The sequence below is a fragment of the Symphodus melops genome (genome assembly GCF_947650265.1).
Source record: "Symphodus melops genome assembly, chromosome: 19".
Lineage (NCBI taxonomy): Eukaryota > Metazoa > Chordata > Actinopteri > Labriformes > Labridae > Symphodus > Symphodus melops.
Window position 1 is genome coordinate 18,791,240 of NC_136709.1, and position 23,776 is coordinate 18,815,015.

Here is a 23,776-nt window from a genome sequence, read left to right on the forward strand (position 1 = left end):
GGCACCAAACTGCCTCACCTATCTACCTAAAGGGAAGAGATCTGGCTCTCTCTCTCTCTCTCTCTCTGTGTTTCAGTGTGTTTTCGTACATTTGTGTACGTGTGCTTTTCTCCTGAGAGTTCTGCAGCAATAGGTGCAATTTGAGCTGTCTACACATTGGTACACAGCCGATAAAGACATGCACTATATTCTGTTTGTCTATTTTTCTTCTCATTTCTGGCTCGTTTGCTTTCAGTTGCGCTTGGGAGGCAATCTTCCCACGCCATTATTTCAACACACTCAGGCTCTTTCCTGCCACTTACATTTCTGTCTGGAAAGACGTCGTCACTGTCAGAGCTGATGTTCGAGACGTACAGTACGGCTCGTGTGCCCATCAACACCTCAACTAGCCTTTATCACACCCTCGGCCACCCTCCCCTCCACCGGTCCCATGTTCTCGACATGGGAGTCATTTGTCTTCTCTGTGTCCGCTGCGATGATGTGGGATAACGTCGGGGGCCAGTGGAGCGGACAAGGGAGTATTGGAATATCGATCCTCCTTCGCTCAGCCTGTCCTCCTGCTGGAGCTTTCTTTTTTTCCGCCTGTGTGATAAAGCGGCTGGTGCTGATGGGGTTTGGCTCCATACATTGTTTCTTATACCTGTGTGTGCGTGTATGTGTGTGTGGCTGTGAGTGTGTGTGTGTGTGTGTGTGTGTGTGTGTGTGAGAGAGAGAGGGCAATTTATTTGTGGCAGGGAGTTGTTTGTGGCTGTATAGGAGTGTTCATGTTCCAGTTAGTGCGGCTCCCTCACCATTCTTACATTCCCTGCAGTGCAGTGTTTACACAGCACTCTCATGATTGTCTGAGTCATTCAGATGCATGTTACAGATTAAAATATTTATTCATATGACCACACAGTGTCCATTGTATAACACTGAGCACATTTTTTGGATTAGAGTGACATTTTTGTTGTGTTTCGCAAACTTGGATTTGCATTCAGAAAAGTGTCTTTGCTTCAGTTTAAAGTCATCACACCAAACCTGTAAACTAATAAGAGTACTGTCATTCACTTCAGCCACAAAGGGAGTGACCTCATCTTTGAATCCATTCATCATAGATACTCAACTAAACTGGAGCTCCAACTAACACAACATTCATAATAAAAAAAGACGCTTGTACAACATTTAAACTGCACCTGTTTCCCCAAATCCCACTCAGAAAGCGTACCCTTCCAGCTGCTTAGCCTGTGTTGTGCTTTCTGTTTCTGCCTCCGTACAAATTATGCATGAAGAGTTCGAACAATTGGTACGAGCTGTTACCCTCTGGTCAAAGGTTTCAACTCCCCTCTGTATAACAAATGGAGCATGCCAGCTCATAATCTCAGGAAAAATACTGCATCTGCTTTGGCAAGAGCAATGTTCCACTGACATGAACCCTAACCCTAAAAATATTCATCCTCTTTGTGTGGGGGACTTATCAGTAATCTAACTCAGACCACAAAAGCCCGTCTGGCTCAGTGATAAAAGTCGGTTGTTGGGTTTCATCTGAAAGCCCTTATTATTCTTTGGTCCTACCTCTGTTTTGATATTCCTGTTATGTGATTAGCGCTGCTCACTTTTGTGCAAATAGAGCAAGTTTCTGCTAAATGACTCCTGGTTCTATGGAGACTATAGCACCTGCATGGAAAGAGAAACGTACGAAACAAAAACACACACCTGTTATGGAAAGATCAACACATGATAGGAGAGAAGAGATGATAAACATCCAGGTGCAGATTATTCAGAGGTATGTTGGTTTTTTCCCTTCGCTTCGGCAGGAACTCAAGTTGTATGAGTGGGTGTAAGTTAAAGAAAAAGAGAATCGACCCCTGCAGGCTAACCTCAAATTAAGGCTATAGTGGCTGAAAGCATTAGCATAAAAAGTAGCAAGTCTCAGAGGGAACTATCATGAGTTGCATTGTATTGATGGAGGCACTAGACATGTACAGTATGTCTACATGTCTAAAATAAAATCACTATTTTCAAGGCACTCAGCTCTGAGTCTAGACAAGAAAATTCAAGGTGCCAAACGTGGAAATTGATGGATGACATTTATGATTAAATCCAAATATATTTAACAAATCCTTTAAAAGAAGAAATAAAAAATGTTGATAAGAGTTAAACCCAATAAATCCACACCAACAAGGGTTTAAAAAAAAGCTTTAGGGGGCCGGGCCAACAAACTTCTGAAACTTATTTAAACTAGATTTTGGAGGTTACAAGTGCAGGAATACGGTCTCCTGAGTGGTTCATCTGAGATAACAGGACCAGAGCCAACTGTTTTACCACACTGAGCGATGGAAGATGGTTGTGAAAGGCCAAAGGAATAGTTTCAGTTTGGAGCAAGACATTTAATAATTTGTTGGAATAAAGACTTTTGCAGGTATGCACGTGAGCTAAAGCCACATGTTTGTACAGGATCGGGGCTGATTGTGATCTGTGAGCACACGTTTTCAGAGTCCTTCTTCTACGAGCACCTGCACATCAAAAACAAAGCAGTAATTCACATCAGTTCCCACCTTTCACCTCATACAGCTGAGATGCTGCATATCATTTTGAAGAGCCTGTTCCATTGCACACACACACACACACACACACACACACACACACGGTCGACCAATCCACCACCCAAAGTAATTTGTCATGTTCATGATAAATTATACCCTCTCTAGTTCATAGCCAACAGAGGCTGAAGGAAAAGAGAGAGAGTGCAGTAGAGAGAGGAAGGGGGGAGTTATTTACAGCTGTCGTTTGTATTTAAATCCAGGAGCAAACAAATGAAACATGACAAAATATGAAAAGATGAGGAGGTGTTTGTGTGTCGTGTGGGTACTTCTCACATGGCTTTCTTTTGAAGCTGTGGGTGGTAAACCGCGGGTCAGTTACAGGGTGGGCACACTTGACATTCGAATTTGTCCTCTTAGCTCTCAAGTGAGTCAAACCTTGAATAAAAAATGCCAACAACCTCAGTGAAGTGAAAGGTCAGCTCACTCAGATTACATAAAAACACACCCTCTCGGTTACCTCTACTGGTGTGATTTCATAGTGTTAGCATTTTCCCCCCCTCACTCCTGGAGTTTGTCTCTTGTGTTTATGTTGGTGTATTTACAGTATTTGTATAAAATCATGGCCATTGGCTATGGTCATGGAAATTAAAATCGTTCTCTCTTTATCTAGTTGTACTAATTGATTGCTGTTATCATTGATGAGTTGATGTCACTTTGAAAGGTTGTAGAGATGATTTAAATATGCATGTTTACAGCTTTCAAACTCTTTCGAAACAGCGACCTTGAATTCCAATTCAGAAGCAGACGACTTGTAAAAACAGGCCGACTTATCATGCAGGGGCTTCATGAATCTGAGGGTCAGCACTTCAGGAACCTGGACATTCCCCCACATGGTTCTCACAGTGAGGGGGGCAACACTCTTCTGATGGGGTTGGTATGATGTGTTCTTCTCTGCACTTGTTAAAGTTGTTAAATACAGGCATTGATTTTAATGCAGGTATTCTCATTATAGCGTTGTATCGTGTATGCTAATAAGATCAATCATGTCAAGCTCTCTTTTTCCTCGCCACAGACTCCACATTTATTTACTCTTGCTCCTTTTTCTCCCTTTTCTACGCAGATGAATGCCACCATAGCAGGAGCTCGCATTCTGCTGACCGCCATGGCAAACTGATGACGCAGATGACCCTGCGTGTTGATTTGCCTCGCAGCCTACGTTTCACAGGTACAGGTGGAAACAGGTGATATTATTCTGGGGCGTGGTAGGCATTCACTAAATGGTAGGAAGTGAAGTAAAAGATAAAATGAGAGTTCAATGTGAAACAGGAGATGGTCTGCAAATGACATTAAAAAAGAAAAAAAACATGTGGACACTCGGGTTAAAGTTCAGCTGTGCAGAATACAACCCTCCCCGAACCTGTACATAGAAAAAAAACACGACTTCCATGGCTAGCTATGAGAAATATTTACCTTCAATTTCTTAAAAAAAAAAAAAAAAAAAAAAAAAAAAAAAGACAAGTTCGAAATGTTCTGTATATGAAATTCGGACAGTGAGGCTGATCAATGTAACAAAGACATGAGATATACATTCACATGGCCATCCTGCACTTTAAATAAAACAGCCATGTACGCCCGATTTATTGAACAGCATCAGTCCTGAGGTCACAGGATGGACGAATGGAGCACGTTTTTCTATTTTTCTAGTTTCGTTATGTGTGTTTATGGAGGCTGGATGCCCACAGGACCAGCACGGAGAATGGATGGAGACCCAGCCAGGGGAGAACGCATCTGTTCCCTGGCTCTTAGCTGTTCCAACACTCATAATGCCTCCATCCCCTGGGTGGTATTGCTTCTATAATAGCCTGCAACTATGCAGCACTGAAAAACAACCTTGCTAATTCTCAAACACACCGTGAGGGAAAGACCCATGGAGAGAAACAGGCGGAGACTGACAGAGAGAGGGATGGAGGGAGGGAGAGGGAAGAAGAAAAAAATCCTATGCTTGTATTCCCAAGTCCGCCAGACCTCTTTTGTATTCAGGTAAGTTGGCTTAACCAGAAAAATGCTGATAACTCCTTGACACAAGGTCACACATTATATGCCATAAAAAAGCAAATACAGGTAGATGTAGCCCACGCACAAACATGCACACACAAGATGACAGGTCAACAGAATTATGTAAACGACTTCATTTCATCTTCATAATCGCCTGAGGGTTTGGAGCAGTCAGGGTCACTGACACGATTATCCTATTATATGAGATAAAATAAAGGAGATGGAGAGAGGCAGAGCGAGAGGGGAGAGAGGCGGGAGAGAGAGAGAATATTAAAAAGGCTCAGGCATGCAGGAGCGTCTCCAGATACAGTGAGAGGGATGTGTTGGAAATACAACGGATTCCACTGTGGCTGCTCACAAAACTCAACCTCAGGAACGGCTTTGTGTGTCTGCGTGCAAGGCTTTCTTGTCTGAAGGTGGGTCTGAGGAAAAGAACGCAGAAACAGAGCGATGGGATGAGTCATTCAGAGTGACAGAGAGCGAGAGAGAGGGGGAGCTCATGGTGAACTTTGAGTGTACATCTCATATATTTTCATATGGCCCCAGGGAGATCCCAGACTGACTTTCTACTTCACTGTCAGCCATGACAGACTCCACCGATTGGCTTTGTTCACCACTCTATGTGTGTGTGTGTGTGTGTGTCTTGTACACAGGTGATGCATGTGCTGATATGTTTGTGTGTGTGTGTGTGTTGTTTTTTTGCGCTGATGCAGAGCAGCTCCACCTGTGTCTCTTGTTTTTTTGGGACAGCAGTCCTATTCCTATCCGTCGAAATAAAGTTTCAGGTCGGGCGAGGTGCTACGTGTTTCAGGTCATTACAATCCGAGCATTTTGTCCATTTTTACCAAAGGGTTAACCTCTCAGCAAATGGAGGAAAATCAAAACCACAACAGAGTAAAGGAGGGATGATGAAGGTCTGCATGACCTAATGGAGGGAGTATTGTAGGAAGCTTTTACTTTTTGACCTTAAACATGTTGTGTTTGTCTCTCTGTTCCTGCTCTATGAACTCTTTCCTTCACGTCTAATGAGGGTTAAATATATAAAAGTGTTTGGAAATTTACCCGAGCAGTATCAGAGAATTTGCTGCGTAAGATTCACTTTAGTTTTAATACTTCTTCATCTGAGAAAGAAGCTGCTTCCTATCTACTGGTCTGACCAATGTATCAATTTATGAGTAATTGCTGAAAAAAGTCCCATCATGATCACAAGCTGTAATTACCATCTGAACACAACTTGAAAATTCACCCCAATTTGTTGTGTGAAAATGTACTGCACAACTATAGGCATTACAGTAGGCTGAGAGCTCAACTACAGTCCTGGTAGCTCTCAGAAAACTCCACATGGTGAATACAGATGGTAGAAAGAGCAACACAGCTGCACCGAATATGTTTGTTGTAGACTTTGATGAACGCAATGGAAATCATCGTGCAGGAGGACAGTTTTTTTCCCCGTCTGGATGTCCCCACCCTCAACAGAATGGGTGGGTCTTTACCAGTGATGATCATATTCCCAATATAAATGCAATGAGAGCCAGCTGTCAGGCTCTACTTGTGTCCAACTCTGGAGAGCATTCAGTTGTGAGAAGAAAAGGTAATTGATTTTAAAGTGGCAGTCTCAAGATTGAAAAAAAAAAAAAGATTTATAAATGATCAGCAGATATTTAACAGTTTTTATTAACTCTCAGGATATTTTTCTAATGGAAACTGAGAAGAGTAGAATAAAGCCTCATTTATGAATCATTGCATGTGGTGCTAGCTCAGAAACATTCAGAGGAGATATGATGGAAATTAGGTCACATTCAAAACCAAACATGACAAACAACACATTTATTTCAGAAACCTCCTGAGCCACACTGGAGTCTCTCTCTTTTTTTTTTTTTTTTTTTACAGTTTAATGCCCCTGAAACATGTTTTGGAGTCACAAGTCTCAGGCGCAGAAAAAGGGAAACAACAAAGGAGGCAAACCTGGTTTATCACCTGCCTCGCTGTGCTCTGTAATGGAATGCAATTCAAATCCCCAGCTCCCCTGAATACTCTGCTGCATGGCTGCCATCCAAAACAAAAACCTCCTTCACTGTACCCTTGATGCTACAACCCTTAATGGTTCTTTCTGATGACGAGGCGAAGTGCAGAAAACACCCTGCCAGTCAGTTCCCCCTGATGAATTCTGACAGGGGGTGTTTGCTCAAGGGCAGCAGGTAAAGGGGGACAAGACTTTGAAATGCAGCCCTTTGTGTCGTCGTATGTTGGACACATGCTGCAGCGCATTATAATCAGCGCTGCCGTCACTCAGCTGTGCCCTGCGCTCTGAGCCCCCAGCATCAATTCAATCAAATGAGCTTTTTTTTTTGATGGCCTTGCTTCTGGAGGAGAGCCATGAGCGGAGGAACCACGTCAGTCAGACGTCTGACACACACACACACACACTATCAGACTGATCAAACAGCCATACGGATAACAACAGAGTGGAGGATTCAACGTGTTTCTTAGTGAGTGAGCGAGCCGATCAGCGGCACAGAATACTTGACCGGAGCCGGGAGTTGCTGCGTAAGAAGTTCAGCCATTGATTGATGATAATGAGTCCCGAGATCACATGATGGGGGCAGGAGAGAGGAAGAGACAGAGAGCAGGCAAAAAAAAGGCATGTCAGGTGGTGGGAAGAGACGGAACAAGAGGAGTAAAAAGAGGCGGGAGGAGGTAAGAGGAGATTGGGGAAGAATTTAAAAAAAAAAGGTTTTTAAAAAAAAAAACAGGCCATCTGGTGAGATTGAATTACATTAGCGAGGTGCATATCGCTCTCAAGCTCCAATCTCATCAACACATTACACAGGCAGAGATGGTGTATGCGTACATGTGTGAGTGTATGTGAATGTGCCCGTATTCAAAGTAAGGTTTTGACCTTAACATTTTCACCAACATCCAAACCCACTTCCAACTTTGGTGCATCGATTTCCACCAAAACTCTTATCTGGTCACAAAGGAGCCGGTGAGGTATCAGATTGCCTGTTCAAAGTGTCCAGAGAGACATTAAGAGGACCGCGGGTGGCTAATGTTTGCAACTATTACCTCACACAAGGGCTCTCACACATTCCCATTTACTCAATATTTCATGCATGAATAATCCAATACAACCAAAAGTGCAATATTTCCACCAGGGCCCTGGCTATATTAGCAACCCCCCCCCCCCCCCTCACACACACACACACTCCCTTGAGGACTCCCAGGCTTCTCCCAGGAAGTAAGAGAGAAAGTAATCAGAAACAAGACACATCTTTCTTATCTCCCGCTCGCTCCTAACAAGCACATAATTGCTAATATCTTTGCTGAGCAGGAGAATGAAGACTCCAGAGAGCGGCTATGTATATACACCCTGATAGAGAGATGAAGACAGGTTGCTATAGGAACAAGAGAAAGCTTAATAAGGTAATGCAGGGGGCAGAAAGGGGGAAGAGCGCATGAGGGAGAAAAGGTTTAAGTTGGATGGAGAAATGTGTGTGCGTGTGTTGTGTCCATTAAACTTGTTTATGTCGTATTGTTCTACAGCAGTAAACCGCAGTGCATGCAGGTTTTTTTTTTTTTTTTTTTTACTTATCAACAGGGTGGACTGTTAAATGTGAAAGTGAAAACAACTTTCTGCAGATAGCACTTACGTAAACATATTAGACTGAATAAGCACTCATTGCCTTGTTGTTGCTCCGAAAAGCAGGGACTTTCCTTGTCCAGATCTTGTTCTTCCCAAATATCGCAACACCACATACTTACAGGGTTAGACAAGGACAACATGATGGAAGGTTCATCATTTAGTTAGCACATTTCACACCCAGTATTAAAGCTTAAGGTCAAAGGAACATGATAAAAGACCTGAAAAACACTCTTAAGTGGATTAGCCAGTCAAGGGGGAGCATAGCGTAGCATACAAACATGTTTGAATCTCCATTTGAGTAGCAGGAGTGACACTTTAAAAGAAAATAGTGTCTGTTTGAGTCTGTCAACAATGTGCCCCATAGAAATCCAGCAATTACAAGAGTGACTTCTAAACGTTTTAACGCTAAATGTTGGTAGCACGTCGGTCAGTTTTGCACAAACGTCTACAATCAATAATAAGCAGGAAAATGTTCCCCTTTAATAACACATACTTGCTATGTTGCGTGTATTGTTTCATCAGAGCAATGTACAAATCAACTCATCAGCCCAGAAGCTCTTAACGTTAGGAGATGTAGATTTTTTTTTTTTTTTTTAAATTTGTTTATTTGTTAGGGAAAGTGCACATTGATGAACAGCAGTAACGATGAGAGCTGTAAAAGATGCCAGATTATAGCAGAAGTGCTCGTTTCCATCTGTTGTCCATGGACAGGTAACATAGAGAGACACATTACAGATAACACACACATACAAATACAAAGGCACAAGTGACACAAGACAATAACAGATGGTAGATTATCAACTCTATAGGATGAACATCTCTCTGAAGCACTAACTTGTAAAACAAATGCACTATCCTCTTCGCCTAACTCGGAAGTGCTTGATCAATCGCTGTTATAGTTTGATCTGAGTGTGTTAAACAGGCACAACATGCCTCATACAGTGCAGACTGGTGCTGGTAATATTAGTGGGATGCTTCTTTGTCAATCACAAAAACAAACAGCAACTAAACTATTTATTTTTGGATTGCTATTTTCTGTTCTATTAAAGAACAGATTTTCATTTCAGAGTGTTTTCAGTTGATCCGTGTGATGATCAGGGGTTATTACTCCCATCGTGATACTGTGTTGCTAAACAATGGGATTGGAAAAAGAAAGTCCACAGGGAGTGAAAGTTGCAGAGTGACAGACAGGCGGTAATTAGGGGCCAGAAATAGAAACAAAGTGAGCGTGAGAAAAGTGGTGAGGCGTGGCAAAGACTATTTTTTATTAACATTAAACTCACATTTCCAACACTTCGACACGTTGTACCGCATCGCACATGAACAAGGTTTTTCTTATAAAAGTCATTTGTCTGGCATGGAAACACATCAGTGAGGCTTTTATAGACTGTATCATTCTTACACTACATTACAGGATTACTAGCTAGCTATCTGTAATGTCAGCTTTTGTACTGCGACATGAGAAAACCAAGGCCATAACTTATGTATGTCACATTACTTTGGCCGAGCTCTAATCATTCTTTGATGCCGGAGGCGTCTCATTCAGCCTCCTCCTCTCCATCTTTATTCGTCTGCCTGTTTGTCTCTATCTTTGGCTCTTTATCTCTGCTCTTCCTCCTCCTCGCCGTCTCTCTCTGTAATGGTATTTCAGTGGGACAGATAGCCACAGGAATCCAATAGGAAGACCGTCTAATTGAGTCCTTAATAGGTTGTCTGATGTCTGCTTGCTGCTGGTTCACACAGAGAGACACACACAGAGACAGAGTCACACCTCAAACAACACAACACCGCCAGCTGGACTCGTCTTCAAAGGTCACTCCGCACGGCTGGATCAACAGCATCATTAGCATGTTGTGTTTGTTTCCTTCATCATGCAGAGAAAATGTTGTGGTCTTTTTTTTTTCTCTGCCAAATTAGAAATAGACCCACACCCTGCTCAGTCAGTCAGCCTCTTATTCAAACTGTGTTCATCCTTCATGTGGAGGTATGTGGGTTCAAAGTTTACTCCCATATCACAGACTTGACAGAAGTCCCTTTGAGATTGCACGGCGGCGTGACGACGCACGAAGCTTTGCTGTCTTTGAACATTCGTATTGATTCTGCAACCGTGCAGTATTTGTGAATTCACGTTGCACGGCGGAAGCTTCCCATACACTCACAGTCAGACATGCGCACGCACACACACACACACACACACACACACACACACACACACACACACACACACCTACACACACACACACACACACACACACACACACAAAGATTTAAACCAGACCATTTAAAAACCAAATTATTCATCAAGGACCCTCGGATCCAATCACTTGTTGGTTCTGGCTGTCACAAGGACCAAGCTGAAGCTCAGGGTGAACAAGCCTTTCATTAGCAGCTCCAACACTAATCTGAACGCTTCAGCCTACACTGCCTGTTTTTAAATGGAACCTTTAAAAAAACGCAGACTTTTCTTTTTGGCCGAGCATGAGAGCTGCCTTATTGAATCCTTCTTTCCTTTCCTGTTGGTTTTTAGGCTTATAGTATTTAAATGTTGATGTTTATTGTTTTCCTTTTATAAATGCATAATAGTACAGTTCTTTAGCTTTCAGTCATGCTTTATAAACATATTCAGAGTGAAAGTTATCATTCATATTTTAAACTAAAATTCAACAGATTGAATTGTTTGATTGTTAACAGCAAGTAGTATACACTCAATCAACACTATTTCTAAAAAAAAAAAAAAAAAAAGAAAATTAGACAATTAGATAATAAGGCAACAAAAATGACAAAAATGTCGTCCTTGGGTTTTTTGAGTGTAAGTTTTAAAATACTGAGTCCAGATAACCTTCGTTTCTTGTGTGGAACCAAAATTAAACTTTGAAGTATTCATTTAGCCCAGACCAAATCCGTATTGTGCTGAACCCAGACTGCAGCCATTTCATGAAAGTTTTGTACATTGTGAAGCTGTTTTTGCTGAAGGCCGGGGGGGGGGGGGGGGGGGGGGGGAGACTTCATGGTTTCAAAAAGAACATCACAAGAAGTCCAAGAAAAAGGCCCTTTGTCTGCTTCAATGATGACCTCTGTAAACATGTTCATATAAGCCCTCTTCAATTCAGCCTGATGTTGGTTTACTTTTTCTACACTTAATTAGACAAAAAAGCAAGGAATGCTTCATGCTGAGACTTCAAGTCACAACGATTGTATGTCAACGTGTCAACCATGACAGAGTTGAAGCATTCATATCCTGCTTCTCGGCCAACCATTTTCTTTCCTCCGGGCCTTAAAATATCAAAATGTTGGTGGCAAAAAACGCCGAGCTTGGTGCTTCAGAAAAGAAGCCTGTAGGTGACGGCTTCTTCCTCTGCTTTGTTAAGTGAGTTTGAAGCGTGTTACATTTGCTCCCAGTAAAATCTAGAAAAGCCAACACTCATCAACCATCATTGGAAGTGTGTCCTGTGTGCTACATGGCTTTTTTTTTTTTTTTTTGGGCTGATGCAGATCAAGCTTGACATCGTTGTTGTGAAAGATTACTTATAAGTAATCGTGAATCAATAAATGTAAACATTCGCAGGTTCGTTCTGGAGACGTTGGACACTAAGACAATCACATTATGGATTTCTCCCTTATCACAGTGTTTAGCAGTGGAGGAAGTTTTGCTCGGTTGTCAGTATTTTGTGTGACATGAGAAAAGCTGGTAACGTATCTGATAAAAGCTTTGCAGCCAAACAAAGAAACAAATGATCGACGAGTTGCAGCTTACAGATAAAACGACCTGTCGGAGCCACACTCTCTCTTTTTATACAGACGAGTGTATCTCGTTATGTCATGAGTATGACTGGGAGTGGATGAATGCTGGTTTGTTTCAGTGCGTTGGGATCATTATTGCGATTTTTTTTTTTTTAAGACAGTGTTGCTTTTCCCCCTTATAATATCAGACTTGTTGTTGTGAGTCAAACGGAAGTTTTTTTGTCTTTTTCTTTTGCTCGTCATCACATTTTATGCATAAATTTGTACAAGTGCATATTCAGACTTATGTCAACCTTTGTGTATATGTGCGTGTGCTAAGCAGAGCTGCAGGGCTGTGACTATATTCTATCTGCATAACGGTGGGATAATTAACATCTTCACCTGGCTGCTGGTTTGTTCGTTTAAAAAGCCTAATTAATCACAGGGACAACGTTGGGACTGGAGTCGGAGCCACCAAGCGTGAAATTACCTTTCTCAGAGACTGGGCTCAAACGTCCATAAACAGTGATCCTGCCAGCCTACCCTCTGTACCCACCTCTGCCGTTCGTTATCTCTTCACACTACACATGGCCTTGAGAAGAGTGAGCGGAGAGAACAAGAGCACAAAAGGCCAGTATAGATGGGAGACAACGGAGATGAAGAGAAACAAAAGGGGGTGAAGAGTTTTCTTTCTTTGTCGTTTCTCACCACCCCTCGAGTGACAGACTAGTTTGCTGCGTAGAAGGTAAAATTAGCTGTTCCAGGTATCTCGAACACCTACTCTGCGTGAGCTCTCCCCGGCCCGAATCGATAACTTTGAACTTCCCCAGCGTGGCAGCAAGAGAGTGAAACTGTTTGTGCGCCATCACATCCCGCTGCTGGCTGTCGAGTGTTTCTGGGAGTTTCTGTGTGAATCATTCAGGACACCCACTCTCCTAACCTCTCCCTCTCTACCTGCCTGCCCACCTGGCAACCCCGCCCGCCCACCGCGAGCCGCCGCCAGCGTCAACCGTCTTTGTACTTAACCTTGCACATCACAGCTAACTCGTACATCAATGTGGCGTTGAGACAGTGGAGAAGGGCTGCATAACTATTTCTGGCTCAGTAGGAGGAGATGATGGCCACTTAGTGTGTGTGTGTGTGTGTGTGTGTGTGTGTGTGTGTGTGTGTGATGTTGTTGAACTTGATGGAGGTGTTTGTTTCATGAACTCTGGGGAAGTGCTGTCTTTATCTGCAGATCTCTGACATTAAGTCACGTGACAGCACATGCACAGGAGCAGGCAGACGTGATGGTGATTGTAGATTTTCTCTTGCTGCGTTTGTGTTTGTGTTTGTGTTTATATTTTAACTTGTCAGTGTTTCATATTCTGGGGTTTCAACATGTTGGAACATGTTTGGAGCTTCATGTCGGCCAATAAATGTTGAGTCATTTAGGGCAAATCTGAGTGATAGTTGGTCGGACTCCTGCTTTTATTTCACAATTCTGTCTCATGTCAAGTGAGTGTGATCATCCGACCAGGCGTGTCTGAGGATCACACTCGCTACACACAACCACTTCTGTAGCATTTCAAAAGAATGATGTGAGGAGACACTGTTCGTGAAAGTGTGGACCATCATCCTGATTCACAGATACAGAGTTAAATATTTCCCTCTGATAACTGCAGAGGGGAAAACAATAAAGAGTCAAACACACAAACAGTCAAAATCAACAGATGTCAACGTGTCAGAAATGACATAGACTGTTGATCCAACTATGATATACTTCACTCTTGATGAGATAGATCAGCTGTGATCCAACAATATAAACTCAGCCAGCAGTATAGAGCTAAATGTAACTTATATGAGAGCTCATTGCCGTGCTTTGCATTCTCTCTTTCTTGCTCTCCACGTTGATTTTTTTTTCTGAATACAGCCAATAAAACACGATATTACTCATTCTACTCATAGAAATCATCAAAATAGTAAATATAATCCCTATACCTGTCATATTTCTGTGCCTTTAAAAAAACCTGTCACTTTAAAAAACAAAAGGAATCTTTAAATATAAAAACACATTATTGTTATTTTATTTGCTAAGTTGGTGCCTTATATCTATTTATCTGTGATAAATACAAGTCCATGCACGTTGTTGTTGCTGCTGTTTTTTCGAAATGCACATCTTAGCACAGTATACTGACATTTTTCTTAATCTGTATTTTTATTTTTATCCTTTATATTTTGGATATATTTTCAAAATCTTTTTACAGTTTTTACACCGTGGCTGAGAGAGGAATGTTTTTTCGATTCTTTTGTATGTCCAGCACATGTTGAAAAAATTGACAATAAAGATGACTTTGACTTTGGGCATTAGAGAGACAAGACAGTGGATAGAGTTGGAAAACAAGGACACAAGAGAGAGAGAGAGAGAGAGAGAGAGAGAGAGAGAGAGAGAGAGAGTGGGGAATGACAGGCGGCAGAGGTGCCAGAGGTCAGATTCAAACCTGGGATGTCTGCTTTGTGGACTGTAGCCTCAGATGGGGGACACAAACTAACCACTAGGCCATCGACGCCCCCCCAGACTTTCCATAAATCTGTAAGAGAGATAAGACCGATTTACTCAGAAGTTGAGCTCACAGAATGCAGCCAGTTCTTGTCCAGCACATTCCTTAATTGTTCATGTGTTTTTTTTCACATTAACAGGATGTTTTCAAAGACTGCCCAGAAAATGGTTATTCAACAGCAGAGCTTACCGGGCAAATACTCAAGCATCCTTTTTACATCCCTGTGAGAGAAAGTGCAGACACACAGAAACCCACGTACACACACAAAAAGACAACAGAAGTGGCTCAAAGCAGCACACATTGGAGCCAGGAGAGGACGCACAGAATGACACACAGCAGAGTTGCAGACACACAGAAAAACATCGCTCTGGGTCAGGCGGGACGAACAGTCCAATCTTCAGTACAAATTTTGTGATGAGCAGTGTGTTTCGTGTCTCCTGTGGGAACTGGCACACATAATTAATTTGGTTTCATAAACTTCTGTTACCACACACGAGGGCGACGCGGAGCCCAGAGTAAACAAGTGTTTAAATTATTACATCCAGACGTTGACATTCCCAGGTAATCCGCGTGGAATAATCATGTGTATCCCTGTGTGTAGCAGAGTGTGCTTTATGTGACAGCGTGTGTGTTTGTTTGTTGAGAAGTGAAGATATAAGTCTGCTGCTGCTGCTGCTGCAGAGTTCCCAGGGAAATCAGAGCCTGTACAGAAAGAGAGAGAGAGCGAGCGAGGGAGAATAGGGGGGTCGACAAAGAAATGTATCGAGAAAGAGACGGGAGCGGGGAAAAAGAATTAGGAGAGACGAGGGAGAGGGAAGGGAAGGGAGGAAGAGACGCAGAGTTTCAGGGTGTAAAATGTTGACGCCAGGGTGCTCGCTGGCAGCTGACAGACGGAGAATGTGGGCTGGTTGCTGGGTTGCAATCAAATCCCTATAAACAGAGTGATCGTTCACTCTGCCTGAACTCTGCTGCATTACTGCCAATCAGAGAGGACACACACTACTACTTTCTTTACACACGTGCAGCTGCGATGACGAAAAGGTGGGGTTTGCGCACGTTGGAAACCTTGATGCACTTTATGCACAAATGAATAAATACATTTTATATTCATGAATGCAGTCTTCCAAAGCGGTACAGAGGAGAAGAAAATAACAGGAAATGTAGGAAAAAGAAATGAGGGCGTTGAAAATGAAATACAAACGTCCATGTTTTTTCTCAGGGGTCAAGGGTTCCCTCGTCTTTCTGTCTTTTAAGAAAGCTTCACTGTTGAAGACAGCGGGATATTTCAGAGGTAATGTAAGAAGTTGTGCCTTTGTTGTAGTAAATGTCTGATAAGAAATATAATAGTGAGAGAAATATTCCAAACTTTGCAGGCGGGCGGTTTGGAATAACAGGATAAGTGAAGAACTTTTCCACCCCCAAGGACGGAGTTTACCTTTTGATCTCAGTAAGAAGTAGAAAATACAGAGTCGTGTTTTTTTGCACACGCACTCAAACACAACGTTAGCTTCTCTGTTTGCACAAAAAAGAAGAAAAAAAAAATCGTTTGGCTGCACGTCAGAGCTGATCAAGAATTTCTTCCATCTCAGTCTGGACCAATAAACTGGGAGCTTACCTGTGCACTTACTCCACTCGGAGGGAGAATCAGCAAGCATGGAAACACCAAGTCAGGGAAAAGAAAAAAAACTCTCATTGACTTCACATTCTTCTTAATGTGTCTGCATCAAGGTCCTGCTGACCTCGACTAGCAGCCTCCCTTACTCCTGTTGGTCTGAGATTCTGATGCAGGGACTCCAGTCTTTTAAGTGGGCCACAGGTAAGATGCTCAAGCGCCGTAAAAGATCTGCAAGAGCTGACGGACGGACTGATGTGGTGCTTTCACACTTTCACAAAACTTCTACACTTGGTCAAGCTGCATGTGTGAGTACTTAACTGCACCTTTTCCCAGAATTTATCCTTCTAGGCCCCTAATACATTTTCTATGTGAAGTAAGTGTAAGCTAATGTGAGGACACAGAACGAAATATTCAATGTACCCCGAAAAAAGTGGGAAAGAGTGATGGTTGTAATATTTTATTAACCCCCACTTCCAACAGGGATAGCCATGAATGTGTGAACTAGCAAGTCTGAAAGATGCTTGACATCTTCCAGAATTCAGGAGGACATATGTGAAAATGGCTGTGTATTGAGTAATCGATGCGGTCAATGATTTGTTTATGAGAGAGGAAGACTAAAGCAGGATATGTAGTAAACGCCCATTGATGCTTCAAGCCGTAGCTACAGGTGCTGCTAGCTTGAGTGTAGTAAAACTGAATGCTTAAACTTTGAATTCTCCACCAGTAGAAAGACATGACACAACATATCTCTTGTGTCATTTTTCCCCCCCCACGGTCTTGGTGAACACAATGATTTTAAATCTTTGTATGCTGTATTTAGCCAAACAAGCTAATGTTTGTCGTTTGTATTGGAGCAGATGAGCTCTGTTTTATTATCTCAAAGTGTTCTTTAACTGAAGCCCCATGACCGGGCTTTGACTTTTAGAACAACAAAAATCAGAGCTTAACAGCCCTGATTTGGTCATTTAAGGTTGCTAAAACATCAAATGAACAAGCGCTGTTCACATGAGGAGATTAGCAAACAGTCAGTGTTTAAGTACACGTGTCTGGACAAGTTAAACAAAAAGGTCCTATTTTATTTTTTTTCTGGTTCAAATAGCTATCGAGAAAGGTTTTAGCTGTAAGCTGCGGCTGATTTCATCACGCCTCGTCCTTCAAGGTCTTTTCTCCAAGGACGTCTCACAGGTTCTGATTGATGGAGTGACAGACCTTGACATCGCTCGTCATGTCATCAGCGACACCACCGCCACGTAGTCAATCCAACATCTGCTCTGTCGCAGCTGGAACACTTAGAGGAAGAGGATGAACACGCATCATCTTTACAAAAAGAAGAATTTACAAGACGAAAAGAATGAAGAAAGATATTTCTCTCTTAATGATAAAGAATCCCAGGTTCGTGGATTCTTGTAGGTCCATCCGTCTCGCTGTCTTCTGGCGCCGCAGTGACGACGCCTCCATTGTCACAGTTGAGAAATGGTTTCCCACTATTTGCATTTTTATTGATGCTCCAAATTGCAAATAGCTTTTCCCTCCTTCTGTCTTTGTCTTTGCGTTGAGGGGAGAAAAACCCTCATTTGTTCGAGCAGACCCTATATAAATCACGATGGTGGAGTGAAGTGAACTGAACCCGTCTCTGAATAAAACATCAGGGTGCAGAAAGAGCACACTGGAAATACTTCTGTCTCTTAAGGCCTTTTTTTTTTTCACTTCTCGTTTCTCTTTGAAATTTGCTTTATTCTGCAGAGCTGGAACAAACTCTGGGGTTGAAAATAAACACTGACACAGATTGTATTCACCGCTCAGATGGTGAAGCACTTTTATTAACTCCGTGTCAACAACATGCAACATTTCAAAAAAAGGAGCAACACTGTAATCGGTCAGAGACATTGATTGCGTGGCTGTTTTCTGCTCAAGTACAGTTTAGATATGGTCGTTATTATGGCCATAAATAACACCATCCGCACTCCACGTAAGAGTGCAATTATTTATCAGACAGTGAGTTTTCTGCAAAATCCAAGTCACACACTTCCCTTTTTTTTCCCGCCCTGCTTCTCTCTTGTCTCACTTTCTTTGAAAGTGAGGGACCCGCAAGCGCATGAAATTTCATTGTTTATGTATTTATTCATTGTGAAGCAGGGATTACTGACTTTACAAGGTCATTCAAACAGATGAGTGAATACTCTATCGACTGAAATGTAAATACAGGCTCATACTGGGCTCCAGTCACACACAGCTCCACATACAGCAGCTGTCTTCATTGTCCTTCATTGTCAGCCAGAGGAGGAAAAGTGTTTTCCTTAAACTGCTGATTAAGTCGCTCTCGCCATTAGGGTCCAGGGATCTTGGGAATTGGAAAACTAGAAAATGAGATGTTGATATTGATTATACAATCTAAAACAAAGAGCACCTATACAATAAGGTCTTTTGCACCTATACCTTTGGTTTCATAAATAACACATTCACCGCAAAAGCATCACGTCTGAATGTGATGTGGATGTCACGATTTGGTTTTGATTTCCAGACTTTTTGATTTCCTGTCTTCTTCTAGTTCTCTTTTTTTCCCTAGTGTTTCTGTGTATTAATGTTTCATAGTGTTGATTGTTTCATATTGTAGTGTCATTGTGTTTACTTGTTTAGCGTTTCCAGTTTCATTTTGTAATGTCTTCTTCTCCCTGTGCTTCTCTGTGTTTTTCTTACATCCTTCAGTTCTCCGCGTTTCTTGTTTTACTTTGTAGTTTTGTCTCGTTTCCTGCCCCTCTGTGTTTCCCTGAGTCTTGATTGTCCTGATTGTCCTGACCTGTCTTATTAGTCTCACCTGTGTTTGATTACGCTCTGTGTCAGCTCATTGTGTCCTGTCGGATGTTTCTTGTTTTCCTGTTCCCGGTTTTCTCGTGTTGGATTAAGTTTTGAGTACGTTTTAGTTTTAGCCTTTTATTTAATACATTGTTTTGTTTTCTGCTATTGTATCCTCCACCTCCCTGTTTTTTCAATCCTTGTCCGTAACAGTGGAGCCAACATCTTTAGTTCTATAACCTTATCGTAAGCTGAAAGTAGGTTCGATATATTCATTTATTTTACTCGTTAAGAAAGTCATGGGGTAAAGTATTGAGTGTAAATGTGGAACCCATAGTATCCCATCTTCTTCAGAGAGATATATAGGCGAGAGGCGGGTTATACCCCAGACTGGTTACCCAGTAAAAACATCCAAGCTGAGAAAAATGAGCTTTTCTATGATGATCCTTGTTTTTAGCAATCATTCAAAACTTGCTTTGGGCTGCTGTGGAAACATGAATACAGTTGAGAAATACATTTCTTATAAAATCAGATTGTACGAATGTTGAAGTTATTTTCAAAATGCTCAAGAATCTGAAATACATCTGAGGTAATGACTAAACTGAAACACCACTTAGACTCTGAAGTCCAAAAGTGTTTATTTTCAGCTCTGAGAGTTCAGTTTAGCCGTTGATGTCAAAGGTGAGAACAAGCAGAGTCAATGTGGCCGGTTGTTATTCGTGTGTGTGAAAGAGCTTATTGACACGAGTTCAGAGGGACAAACAAACACTGCCATCCTTCCTGCCCACTTTTTCGCTGATCCGTCCGTCCTCTGGGCTCCACTCCTCACGAACAGCATTCTGTCAAATCCTGCTAAGCTTCTCATTTCTTCATCACGTCCCTCTTTCTCCTCCTTTATCATCTCTTTGACACCAACACAGAGGGGGCAAAATGGAGTCATCTGTCTGTGTGTCAGAGGGAAAGGTCGTTAGCCGGTGAAGGGGAGAGGACGGGACGTGTGGAAGGACACCTCAAGGTAATTAAGGTATGACCGGGCACACATCAGGTCAAAAAAATGGATTTTAATAACCAAGATTAATTGGATACAACTTTTCTAATGCCATATTTTTTTCAAATCTTAAACTCAAGATTGGGAACATTTACCGTCTAATATTTGCAATAACTTAATTTTAAGGCTAAAGTGATCAATCCTAGAAGAACATTCTGAAAGTGTCCGCAGAGTTTAATGTCCCGTGCTCTGAAACAATCTCCACAATATTAATCGACTCTTTATAATCTTTGGCACTGAAAAGGCTGCTGTAAGTCAAGTAAATCTTGTATTTTTTATGACACGGAATCAATCATGCATGTGAGAAAAAGAATCCCACAAGATCCACTGAGCTGGTTTGAGGGCTTATACAGAGTAATATCACGTGATCCATATCAGCAGATGGCAAGTTTATGGGCAGCTGACGAGGTTCTGTGAACCTATATTTTTATAATAGATGTTGACGCCAGCACAAAGAGATTGTAAAGGCCTGTTTCTGTCAGGTTATCAGAGCCGTGACACACACCAAGATTTCAGCCAGAACAGAATAGAAAATGCTAATTAAGGCATGCAGCACTGATGTACTTTCAATCACTGGTTATTGCAGAGAGGGAAATGTGTGAAACTGAACACTTTAGAAATTTGTATTCAACCTGCAACCTCGACTTGGTATTCATGGACAGTTTGGTGCGGTTGATATCACATATTTGTTCGGTATTATCCCTCAAACACAAATCCTCATCGAAATGGAATGAAATTGCTTCAGCTCATTGGAACGAAAAACATCCGCATGTTCTGCTTGCACCTGATAAAAAAAAAAAAAAACTTTGCATGGCCTGCTCTACAAAGAGGATCAGTGTGATTCTCTTGAGAATGAGAGAGAGAGAGAGAATGTAGAATTTTAGCCCCAACATGTGCAGAGCACTTCTGACATGTTCACGCTTACATGGACAATAGTGTTGCGTAACCAGTAAACCATCTGTTTGAGAGAAGGGCAGAGAAATACAGGGTGCACTGCGGACATGATGATGCAAAAGTTAAAGTGAATTAATTGAAAGCAGGGTTGGTTGTATAATTGGTCTTTGATGAAGAAAAGGGGAGGTGGTGTTGTACAGCAGCAGAGAAAAGGTAAAGAGCAGTGAGATGAAGAGGGTCAAATTCAAAGATGAGTTTGTGGACAGCTGGGCGATGGAGGGTGAGGGAAGAGCGGGTGAAGAGGGAGGGGTGATTCCTAATCTTGTTTTCTCTGTCTGTGATGTCTCCTGTCCAACCCGCTTTTCCCTACGCATGTCTGAGTCCACAAACACAGCACGTCCGCTCTCTTTCCCATGCAACTCAGCACTATGTCAACCTGCACCATCCGTCCCAGCCCTGATTACACAGAGGATAACACACACACACACACACACACACACACACACACACACACACACACACACACACACACACACACACACACACACACACACACACACACACACACACACACACACACACACACACACACACACACACACACACACACACACACACAGAGGAAAACAACACACGTGCCCACACAAAACAGTCCAGCATGCAGCACAAGCAACTTTCCAAAACCATCCCAGTTTTCAGCCTGACAGGAGCAGAAGTTTGTTTACTTTTTGTTTTTATGATTCAGAGAATAAAAAAAAAAAAAAAGTTGTTGGAGATTTGGCGGAGTTGGCGGAGATTCCTGAGAAAGTCCTCAACAGATTTCTCTGTCCTTTTTATGCAGGCATGAGAAGGAGAGGGCACTTAGGATTCTTATATGCATTCTATTATTGCCACAACAATAGCCCCCCCTGCTGACGGGCAACAGAACATCCGGTGAGCCTGTGCTTTGATGAGCTGGATGTAAGAAATCCACAGGTGTTGGAGGCACCACCAAGAAAATGACCTTTGAATTGCATAAATCTACCTATTTATCCCAAAGCCCTTCAAACTGTTAAATACACTTTTCACATGTATTATTTAACCTGTGATTTATGATGGACATTTTTTTTTTCATGCCATGCGACGTGAGATTATGAGCTGAGAGATAAATGTGTAAAGTAATAGTTAAAACCCTAACCCTAAAGAAATGCAAAAGATACAACGAGATAAATTAAAGAGACATGCGTGAAAAAGAACAAGCTCCAGATGTGAGTCCAATCATTTACATATTTATCATTAAAAAAAAACAACTCAAATCTGAGGCACATTTATCTCTTACGGTTTAAAAACAAAACCTTAATGATCCTCAATGAGTTCCTCTTTGCCCTTTTAATTAATGTGTACAAGATAAACAGCAGGGAGCCGGGTAATTAATACATAAGAATCTGTACAGATTTGTTTTACACTCCACTGTTGAGAAATGAGCTACACGCTTTTTCAAGTAAACACAATCTGTGAATGAAATCAACATAAAACACTGAACAGCCATCACACACACTCAGCTGTAGGTTTCATCAAGAAAACTCTCAACAAGGTCTGAAGAAAACACTTTAATTTAAAGTAGACACAGTGAGTCATGTGAGCGTGACCTCAGCATCAGTACCTATAATAATAAATGGAATACAACAAGGCCATAAGGAGAGATGGCAATGTTGAAATGACAGGAACAATCAATAAGACTCACACATCAGAGTCCAACCAGCAATCATGAAGAACTGTGAGGGGGGAAAAAAGTTGTTATCTATTCACCTTTGCTACAAACCGCAATGTGTTTCTCTTCCTCCCTTCACCGATATCGATCGTGTCACCCTGCAGACTGAGACGTCAGACTCACAAACAAGCAAAGTCTCAGTCTGCACATTAAGCAACAGAAATTAACAGAGAAGTCAGGACAGGTGGAAATAACACGTCGATGATGTATCTGACACTCAGAGCGCCATTTAGGCTGGGCAATTAATGGAGTTTAATTTCCGTTATTGTTTTGGCTTCTCGTGCTCATGAAAACAAGATAATTAAGGGCTGTGCTGCACGCCGCCTTACATCCAATATGTTTTCTAACATACGCTAAATGGTGCTGATCTCCCTTCCTTTATAGCACAACGTGTGCTCCGCCCCTCCCACCAAATATTTAAATGAGCTAAGCGAGCCACGGCTCATTGTTGTACTGAGTGGCTCATCTTTTTTTGAAGTTTCTTTGACAGACGCTTGTTGCAACATGTTTTATGTCTCCACTTCTTTAGAAACATAGTGAGTTAATTTTTATTTATTTACCATTTTTATACATGTATTTAACTTTCATTGCATTTATTGGCTGTGTTCGGATTCTTAAAGTATTGAGCGTGTTTAGGTTAGGTTTAGGTGGTGCAGATGTTGTAATGACGTTGTATGATCACAGAGTGATCGTATTTAATCATCATAAAATCAGTTTCAATTCAAAATAATCGTGATAAAATGAGAATTTAATTTAAAATGCATTTATTGCACAAAACAGTCAAATATGGCCCCGACTGTTTCTCTTTAAATACTGTGTGAATCTGTAGAACATGAACTGCATACCATACTCATGACAGTGTGATAATAAGCCATGCACACACATTCATGTGTCATGTATTTTTATATCCACCAGCTGAGTTTTTATCGACAGTGACATATAAAAAATTTATAGTGCAAAATATTTATTTAGTTCAGAAAATTACTTTGTCTTTATCCACTAAAAACAGCAACAATAACGATATCAGAGTCCAACAAAAAGAATCCTCTTGTGGTGTTTGTGTGTGGTGTATTTAAGTCTTTAAGACACTTTGATTTATGATTTCCTTGGAAGACACCCAAACGACCTCTAATAAATGAAGATGGTCGCTTCTTAGAAAGGGAACGCCTTTTATTTAAATAGTGATGCTGTTA

At 41.7% G+C, this 23,776-nt stretch overlaps 2 long non-coding RNA genes across 3 annotated transcripts in view; one reads left to right on the plus strand and one right to left on the minus strand.

Annotated features, from left to right (window-relative positions):
- Nucleotides 1-17,897: 17,897 nt before the first annotated feature.
- Nucleotides 17,898-23,776, minus strand: part of LOC306841002 — a 48,069-nt gene continuing 42,190 nt past the window's right edge. Inside the window, exons 2-3 of the long non-coding RNA XR_013781419.1 lie at nt 19,680-19,835; nt 17,898-18,455 (exon numbers count right to left, since the gene is read on the minus strand). This is a non-coding gene — a long non-coding RNA (uncharacterized lncRNA). The remainder of the gene's footprint in view (nt 18,456-19,679; nt 19,836-23,776) is intronic.
- On the plus strand, nt 18,470-21,814 carry LOC306841001. 2 transcript variants are annotated; one of them, XR_013781417.1, is made up of 3 exons: nt 18,470-19,152; nt 19,812-19,915; nt 21,675-21,814. It is a non-coding gene; the product is annotated as an uncharacterized lncRNA (long non-coding RNA). The 2 variants fall into 2 exon arrangements; XR_013781418.1 differs by having other exon boundaries at nt 18,474-19,148.